Below are 9,038 nucleotides of genomic sequence, written 5' to 3' on the forward strand. Positions count from 1 at the left end.
GTTATTGTTGCTCTGATGAACTGATTCTTGGCATATGAGGGTGTCAGCCTGTCCATGCTGATCAACCCGGCCAGGTCAGGTGTGTCACGTTAATCTGTGTGTGTTTGTGTGTGTGACTGATTTGGGGACTGGAGCAACCCAGCCCCGCTGAACTGAGTCCTGCAAGATAGCTCCATTGGGGGTGAGGGTTTGCAGGGGGAGAGATACAGCTCCGTATAGAAACACCAGTAACACAAGCAGCACATTAATAGAATTACCAAGACCCTAGCCCTAATAAATGAGCACACCCCAAAGTAGTGGGCAAATCTGGTAACATAGGGGGCACCACACACCTGTGCACACCTGCACATGGACAGGAAACAGCCAGGCAGTGTGAGGAGCAACTCTCTGCAGGTAAGTATATGGGGTTGGGGGCAGCAGATTAAGGTGCCCATGTTGAGGGAGGGAGTGAGGCTCAGGACACTGCCCAGCCAGGGTGGTGCATGGGGCCCCTGGGCTGGAGCAGAACAGAGCCACAGGCAGCTCATCCAGGGGGATTGGGCGAGGGCATGCACTCCTTGTGGGGGGGAGTATGGTGTGGGGACATGCCTCCCAGATTTGTGCACGGGGCAGGGGCAGATGTAGGCTGCCTGCTACGGGTTCAGGGCTCCCTGCTGCTGCCCTTCCCCTGGGAGCCCCATGACACTGTGGCAGCAGCCAGGGTGGCAATAGTATGCAGTTGTTCCTCTTATTGCTGCCAGGTGGGCAGGGGACGTATGGGCAGTGCAGGGCTCCCAGGGAAAGGGTAGAAGGCTTGGGAGCCCCAAGGCCACAGTGGGCAGCCCACCCCTGCCCCACTCAGCTCCAGTCCAACCATGCCTCTAGCAGGGGCAGGGGGCAGGGTCGAGGGCATGTTTTCCACCTTCCAGTTTGGAAAAGGTGGCCACCCAATCTGCCACTCGGCTGTCTGATCATTGCTTCTCTCAGTACAGCTCCTATTAATGTTTTTTGCTACAGTTAAAAACAGTGTAACTGAGGTGTGGCTATAACTTTCCATGAAGTAGTGGGTGCCCAGTTCAAGAAGGCTAGGTTGCATTTTAGGAATCTGGGGAAAAAAATCATAACATGATCATAAAACGAGTAGGGAGTAAGCTGAAAATTAACCAAAAATAAGTTCTCTGTCACACAAAGTGCAATTGAAGTGTGGAACTCATTGCCAGCAGATGTTGTGGAAGCTGACTGTTTAACCAAATTCAAAAAAAAGGATTGAACAAATCCTCGGAGGAAAGGGGCATCGGTAGCTACTGAGGACAGGAGTTAAGGATACAGCCTCTGAATTAGAACTTACTATACCTTAAATGTTGAAGGCCACAGATTAGAGAAGAACAACAGTGGGGGTCGGGAGCCTTGGTCATACCCAGCTTACTCTCTTTCAGCCTCCACTCTCTGCCCATGTGACGCTGGGAGACTGGGCAACATGGACCTATGGTCTTACCAGTTAATGGCATTCCTTATGTTCTAGATGTACATTCAGTTCTAAGGACTACAGGCTTAGAGGAGCAACATGTTTTAATTATTCTTCTTAGTTAGTTACATTTTTTTAATACATGTATGCCATAGCAAATGAATGCATGTTCCAATAGAGTTATGTTTGTATTTGCTTTGATCTTAACTGAATAATATAGCTCTAGGCCCTTAGCATATTAGAGTAAAGTTTCTCATTTCTATTAATCTGAAGAAAAATAAGTGCTGGTTGTATATAATAATGGACCACACCACATACACCTCCCTTTTTAAAATTGTAGATCCACCGATAGATATAGCCCATCTTCACAAGCGACAGACTGCTCAGTACCCATTTACATGAACCATGGGGCCCAGCCACAGCTGGTGTACATGTACTCCAACACAACTATGAACAACACCTGCCCCAATGGACCACGCATGGCCCAGCCCCTAGTTCCACAGTCCATGTTCAGCCCTGCCCTGGAGTTTGTAGGCAGCTAGTTCAGATTACTGTGGCTTACATACTGGCTCAAGATCCCAAGTGGTCTGGTGGGGTTATTAAATGAGTTACATTTTGCCTGTTCAGTTACCCTGGACTCTTATTCAACTTTTGCCCACCCCCCCACCCCATTTATCACTCAGTAGCAATACAGCTAGCAGAGTCCTTGGACCAAAATGCCTAGGCAGAGTCCCAATCATGTAAACAGCCATGGCTGTTCTCTCTCAAGTTTGTGTGTTTTTCTCACTCTACCTTCCCCCTCTACCTACTTTTTCCAACCAGTCTGTTTACACTGGAGCTTCTTTAAAGTCCATGCCCGTCAGAGAAACAACAGGGAGTCTTCAAGTGCTGGGGCTTGAATCCACTTGGCCCCAGATGTGTCAATATATCCAACTGGTTTCATCATTACCTTGATTACGCATTCCCTAGTGTACACGATACGGAAACTGACACACATTATTGTAGCAAGAGACATTTAACCAGGACATCTGTCATAACCTGGAAAATGAGCTAGGGTTGGAGTGATGCTGTGGTTATGATGGAACTTTTGGTGATATCTTTTATTAGACTAATGGTAGAGTTGGAAAAGATACTAAACAAGCTTATGGGCACATAATGCCTTTCCTCAGGTCTGAGAGAGGGACAGACAAGAAAGGCATTCTGTGCCTGAAACCCTGTCTAACATCTCTCCCAGTTGGTTCAATAAAAGGTATCACCAAAAAAATCCTTGCCTCAGGTAAGGGCTGAAATCTATGGTCAGTGCACATGCTAAACCTATTTTAAAAAAAAAAAGAAAGATCATGGGATTGTTGAACCTCAAGTAAGTCCCAGTGAGACATAAAAGTGTGCTCTCTCACTTTCAGAAGCTAAGGATGCTTTAGGAGAGGAAAGGGATGCACACTAATTTGACAGAACAATTCTTTTAGGCTAGGGACAGACATTCAAAAAGCCGGAGCCTGAACTGATTCAACCTTTGCAGGTTAGTCTAGCCTGCCCAGGCTGAACCAGTTTGTAACCAGACAAACATGCTCTCTGGACTGAGGCAATGTGGGGAGATGCCTGCAGTTGCTCAGGCCAGACTCAGGGCATGCTCGAGCTGGCCCTTGCCTGCAGGGAAGCTGTGCTGGGAGGGCATGGCCAACCCAGGCTGAACTGGCCCTCCCTGTGCCACTGGCAGGGACCGGAGCCAGGTCTGCCCGCACTCCCACCTCACTGCTGCAGCAGGGGTCCAGGGAACAGAGTCCCTGCTGGTTCCTGCTCGGGCTCAAACAGCCTGGCTGGGCTGGAGCAGAGAGCCCTGCCCAAAGAGCATGCCAGGATGCTGGGGGTCTCTGATTTAACTCAAACCAGCAAAGGTTCTGGGATAAACAATGCATAAACAGGTTTGAGACAAATCAGTTAAGTCTCGTACATTCAACCAGTTTCATCTCAAACCGGTTTCAGCCATTTGAAAACTGGTTTATGTGCACTGAATGTCTGTTCTGTTACATGTTTAAACCAGTTTCTGATCACTGAAATCAATTTATGTGTAATGTCTGTCCCTAGCCTTAAGGAAAAGCTCCTGGAGATCCTCACATTTTGTAAGTTTGTTTTCCTTATAGTAGGTATATTTGAAACCACTACAGTTCCTTCTTTATTAGGCTGTGAAGATAGGTGCTTCATTATTCTCATAGCTCTAAAGACCTTTCAGTTTTGAGAATGATTCATAATTCTATAAAACTATTTTTTCTGTATGTTCAGACTTACTCCAAGTAAAAGCATTCCAGAATAAAACAAAAACAAAATATGTGAAGAGAGAATTTAAAAATAAGTTCAGCCCTCTTTTCCTTTGTTTTATAATTCCCTTTAGACTACTCAAAAGTAATGAATTCTTATGGCTTTCTGCCAGGTGTTTGAAATTCAGTTTACAACCATCAGGAAACATGGAAAAACAACCCACAGCATACCATCATTTGCTCAGGAAGTTGTTTTCATACCTAATGTTAGAAATAGAAACGTGTATTGCAATATTCATATTTAACAATGTGATTGTTAAATATTACTTTTTGAGATTGCTAGACATAAGCATTTGCATATAAAACCTATTCTTTACCCGGGTGTACAAGCTATCAGAATTTTGACTAAAACATTATTTGTATTGATGCAGCTCCAGATATACTTAGAGCACATATAAATGTGTATTTGAAGCATTAGCGCAAAATGATATTGCTGTGCATAAAAAGCATATACCACATTGACTCAAATACTGGATGACCCTGCATATAAGACAGTCCCCAATAATTAGATTCTGTATATGGAAAAATTATTCTAATTTTCCAGGTGTAGAATCTAATTATTGGTTTATTGTCTTGAAGTCATCCTCTTCCCACTGCTACAGTAGGGAAAATAATGTCTGGGGAGTCGGGTAGTCCCCTTGCCCTCTGCCCCCCTCCCCAGTTTCTTCTTGTCCTCCCTTAGTGTCAGACCTCACTCAGGCTGTGTTCCCTCCCCACAATGTGAAAGTGAGCTAGCTGCATGGGGGTTGGGGAGGGGGATAAGGGAGGAGGGCAGCAAGGAACAGAAGACTGCTATGGGTCTGACTCTGAACCCAAACCTAACTGCTGAAAATTTCAGTGCAGGCATGCCATAAGCACACCGTGAGTAGAACTTTTGTGCCTACTTATACCTAGTACAAACTGTGTATGAATTTAATTCAGAGGAATAAGGCTCATGACTTATCATATAATTCACTAGGCTGGGCCCACAGCACAGCACTGCTCAGTATTCTAATATTATAAAAGCTGTAATCTGTCCGTCTGTCCATCTGTCCATAATGCTTTATTCACGCTCTGATTGGCTGGCTGAAACAGCCAATCAGAGTGCGAATAAGTGCTTGGCCAGGAAGTGGTGGTGTGACAGAGTGCCACCATGATGGCAGGGACATAGGGAATGCGCGGGGCGGGGGGGCTGGCCTCGCCTTGCCACCGCTCTGCTCCCTGGTGGCGCAGCAGCACTTGCCTCAGCCCCATGCCCTACTCCCTGCAGGTGGCAAGGATGGAGCAGGGGCTGACCTTGCCCCCCCATTTGCTCCTTGGAGGTGGCAGTGGCAGCGCGTGGCGGGGAGCGTGGTCGGGATGCCATGGGGGGGTATGGCCACCAGCACTGTACTCGGCCCGCCCCTCCCTCCTCCTATCACTGCTGCCTGCAGGGCCAATGCAGTACCAGTGGGGGGAGGAGCAGGCCCGATGCAGGTGGGAGAAGGAGCAGGCATGCTGCAGCAGTAGTGGTGGAGGGGGGAGGGGAAGAGTGGGCCCAGGCCCTATGCGGGGGGGGAGGGAGGAGGAGCAAGCCTGAGGTGGGGAGAAGCCAGTCTGCCATGGTGGGAAGGGGGGGAAGCAGCAGGCCCAGCCTGGCCTGATGCAGCATCGGCAGGGGGAGGGGAAGAGTAGGCCTCCTCCTCCCCTCCCTTGCCCTTCTCTCCCCCACATCAGCCTCGAGCCCACTCCTCCCATCTGCCCTCCGCCCCGCCGGCTTCTCCCCACCCTTGGGCCTGGTCCTCCCTCACATCGAGCCCGGGCCTGCTCTTCCCCTCCCCACTCCTCTGTGGTGGGGAGGGGGGAGTGGGCCTGGACCCCAAGCAGGAGGGAAGGGGGAGCGGGCCCAGATGGGGGGGTGCACCCCTGCCTGCTTCCCCCTGCCCGTCATTCTTGGCTGGCAGTTGGCTAGTGTATATATATTCACCAAAGCCAACCATGGTCCAAGCACTTAGGGACCAGCTATCTTGAGACTGAAGGATGGAAGAGACATGATCAAGAAAAGGGAAGCCATCAGCACCCACTGAAAGGAGCATTTTAAACATCCTTTTGATTGAGACTGCTATTGACAAGAGTGTTGTGGGATGGAGTCTCCCTCCATCCCACAACACCCACTCAAAGATGATCTTGGAATCTGTCCAACGCTTGATGAGCTAAAAGAAAGCTATCAAGTAGATGGAGACTGCCTGCCAAACATCTGTCCATAAAACACATTTAAGGCTGGTTAAGGAACAGGAATCACTGGAAACAGCAAAGAAAGGCACTGCACAGGAACAGCTCTGGGAGTAAAGAGGAAGTCAAAATGTATTTAGTGTAGTGGTTCATCATGACTTGAAGAAGAGTTGGTGCTGATGGAGACTAGGCATAATCATAGATAAATTTGGGCTGTAAGGAACCTCAGGAGGTCATCCGGTCCGGGGGTTCCCAACCCCCAGGGCCACAGCGCAGTGTGAAGGGTTGGCTGCCGGTCCGCAGGAGGGCTGGCTGCCAAACCGGATGTGACCACAGACCGACAAACCGTAGACTGGAAGTGACCAGCATACTACGGACTGACAGCCAGCCCTGGGTTAGCTACCCGCCCACAGCATGCCAGCCACTTCCAGTCTGCAGTTTGCCGGTCCTCGCCTAAAAAGGTTGGGAACCCCTGATCTAGTCCAACCGCCTGCTCAAAGCAAGACTATCTCCAACTAGATCACCCAGGCAAAGTTTTGTACAGGCTGGTCCTAAAAACCTCCAAAGATGGAGATTCCACCACCCTTCTAGGTAATTTGTTTCAGTGCTTTGCTACCTCCCTAGTAAGAAAGTTTTTCCTAACTTATAACCTAAACTGCCCTTGCTGCATCTTGAGTCCATTGCTCCTTGTTCTGTCATCTGCCACCACTGAGAACAGTCTAGCTCCACCCTTCAGCTAGTTGAAGGCTGATATTAAATCTCCTCTCAGTCTTCTCTTCTACAGGCTAATAATCCCAGTTCCTTCATCCTCTCTTCATAAATCATATTCCCCAGCCCCCTAACCATTTTTGTTGCCCTCCACTGGACTGTCTCCAATTTGTCCACATCCTCTCTAGTGGAAGGCCCAAAACTGGACATAATACTCGAGCTGTGGCCTCACCAGTACCAAATACAGGGGAAGAATCACTTCATTCAATCTTCTGACAATGCTTCTGCTGATGCAATCCAGTATGCCATTAGCCTTCTTTGCAACAAGATCATATGAGGATAAGCCTGAGGAGGGATTTGATAACAAGTCTAGAAATACCTGAATGTTCTATTGCACTTATTTCATTTTATACTCCATGAATGTACAAGGGGGAAAAGATACATTTGTACATAGGAAATTATTGAAAAATGTAAGAGTAATCTTAAATATATATTCTAGATTCTTCCTTCCCTATATGAACCAGAGCAAATCACTCTCCATTGTAATGACGAGGTGGTGGTGAATAAATAATTGCCTTTTACATTCAATGCATTTCTCTCTTGCAAGTACAGGAGCATGAAGACAAAAACACAAACAAAAATTGTATATAACCTAATGTGAGTAAGAGACTGATCAGATCACAGTCTAGGTATTGGCCTGTACTGCCCGAGTATTGAGTAACTCATTAAATACCATCAGAAAGTTTGTAAATCCATTTCAACAAAATTCAGATGTTGAGCATGAAGACTAAAGAAAGTTTCAGGTTTCATAAGGTTTGTGGGTTTTGCACTTTAAATAACAGGCAAAACCTAGCTACAAATATATACTGCTGTTTTGGTAGGTTTCTAAACAGAGACTACTCAAAACTATTAAAATGTTTGCAAAATATTTAAAGAGATACTGCCCAATTCCAATATAAGGACATGGCAAGTAAGCCAGTGGTAAGCAAAAGTTCAGCAGAACTGCCAGTGAAAATACCATGCATGTAATACAGCTGCAGCAACCAACTATCATAGTACCAGCAAGTTATATAATCCCATTTCTACTGTACGTCAGTGGTTCTCAACCTTTTTTGTACCAGAACCGATCTGTAAACATCAATGTCCAGTCCTGACCCAGTGCCCCTCACTCCCGACCCACTGCCCCCAGGCCCCAGCCCCTCAGTGTGTGGGGCAGGGGGAGGCCCCAAGCAGCCCCTTGCAGGCTGCAGATCTGCCAGCTTGCAAAGGAAAAGCCATCATTTCCCACTTTTTCTCTTTTAAAGGAGAGTCCATTTTTTTAAAGTTTGTTGAACCATTTTTAAAGTTTGTTCCCGACACTTCTGGGTCGCAACCCATGGGTTGAGAAACACTGCTGCAAGTGATCTTAACAATGAGGCGTTAACAGGACAATGTAACAGGACAATTTTTTAAAAGTCACAGATGCATTATATCATTGAAGATACACCACATTAAAAATGAAAGCTGAAAAATGGATCATGTTTTTTTTCTGGAGATAATGTCTTATAGCCATCACCAAAGCATCTGGAGCAGTGTTGTATTGTCTGGTGTTGCTGTATTAGCAACCTTTTCCTGTTCTGGAGCATCAGGATCACTTACTGTACAAACAGTCTTATGAAACTCACCGGTACTGCCATGAGTTACTACAGTTGTATCAACTACTATTTTTACTATAAGGGCTGCTGAATTTCTGCTTTAAAGTGGCTTATATGTCATCTCCCTAACATATTGACTATAATTTGCACTGGACAAGACCAAGAACTGTCTATGAAGTAATGTTCCAGGTTTCCCTGAATTATTTCAGTAGTTTTAGTAAAAAATTTTTCTTTCGTATGAAAACTAACCAGAGCAAAACAAAAACCCACAACATGACTATTTGTGACCATTGGATCACACTCTTTCTTAAGAATCTCTCTCTGTAGATAAGTTTAGGTTTGACTTGAAATTACAAACAACATTGCTGACATGATTTATAGTAGGGAAGACTGCATCCCTAAAAGCTAATAGGCAATTTACAGTACAAGACATCAAGCTAGCTTTATTTGGAGCCAGAACATGAATTGTTGCTTGAGTCTCCGGAAAGCCTTTCCATCTTGCAGCAAGATGCTAAGGATACAACATGACTGATAGTATTCCCTCTTCTGAAAAAGGCTAAAAATGTAGCTTATATGAGGGCATTTAGAATGGTTATCGATTACAATGCCCCACAATAGTCCAGCATAGTTTATGTTAAATTTTCTATCATAGAAAAGGGTTATTGGGGATGGAGCATGTTTATGAGGGACTTCGCATTATGAGGGACTTCGAGGCTCTGGGGGCCAGGCTGAAGGAGACGGGGGCGC

The 9,038-nt window shown here is 46.3% G+C and overlaps 1 long non-coding RNA gene across 1 annotated transcript in view; it reads left to right on the forward strand.

Annotated features, from left to right (window-relative positions):
- LOC109303416 overlaps positions 1–9,038 on the forward strand; it is a 17,728-nt gene that overhangs the window by 961 nt on the left and 7,729 nt on the right. Inside the window, exon 2 of the long non-coding RNA XR_002099097.1 lies at positions 319–393. This is a non-coding gene — a long non-coding RNA (uncharacterized LOC109303416). The remainder of the gene's footprint in view (positions 1–318; positions 394–9,038) is intronic.

The sequence above is a fragment of the Gavialis gangeticus genome, unplaced genomic scaffold (genome assembly GCF_001723915.1).
Source record: "Gavialis gangeticus isolate Ggan-Ray unplaced genomic scaffold, GavGan_comp1, whole genome shotgun sequence".
Lineage (NCBI taxonomy): Eukaryota > Metazoa > Chordata > Crocodylia > Gavialidae > Gavialis > Gavialis gangeticus.